General features: G+C 47.2%; 1 protein-coding gene across 1 annotated transcript in view; it reads right to left on the reverse strand.

Moving 5' to 3' along the window:
* The window catches only part of CAMTA2 (calmodulin binding transcription activator 2), an 87,849-nt gene that overhangs the window by 19,794 nt on the left and 67,731 nt on the right, over positions 1-324 (reverse strand). The window lies entirely within an intron of this gene.

The following is a 324-nucleotide window of genomic DNA, read 5'->3' on the forward strand; positions in this document are numbered from 1 at the left end:
CCTATGTAATAGCAGATAGGGTGTGACAGGTCCTCTTTATGAAGACATCAGGGGTCTTTCAGACCCCTAATGTCACCTAGGCACCCCAAAGAAGCTGAGGAAGCAGAGATCTGCTTCCCCAGCTTCATCTCCTGGCTCTAAAGCTGGCCATACACCTTACAATTATCTGCAGGTTTTCTCTGGTCAGATGGAAAAGGTGCAACAGATTCCTCCATCTACACTAAACTGTGTGTATGGAGGAATCTCCACCTGGGCCAATCTGTTGCACTTTTTCCATCTGACCACAGAAAACCTGCAGATAATTGTAAGGTGTGTGGGCACCTT

This window comes from Nanorana parkeri, unplaced genomic scaffold, assembly GCF_000935625.1.
Source record: "Nanorana parkeri isolate BGI_ZX_2015 unplaced genomic scaffold, ASM93562v1 scaffold2079, whole genome shotgun sequence".
NCBI lineage: Eukaryota > Metazoa > Chordata > Amphibia > Anura > Dicroglossidae > Nanorana > Nanorana parkeri.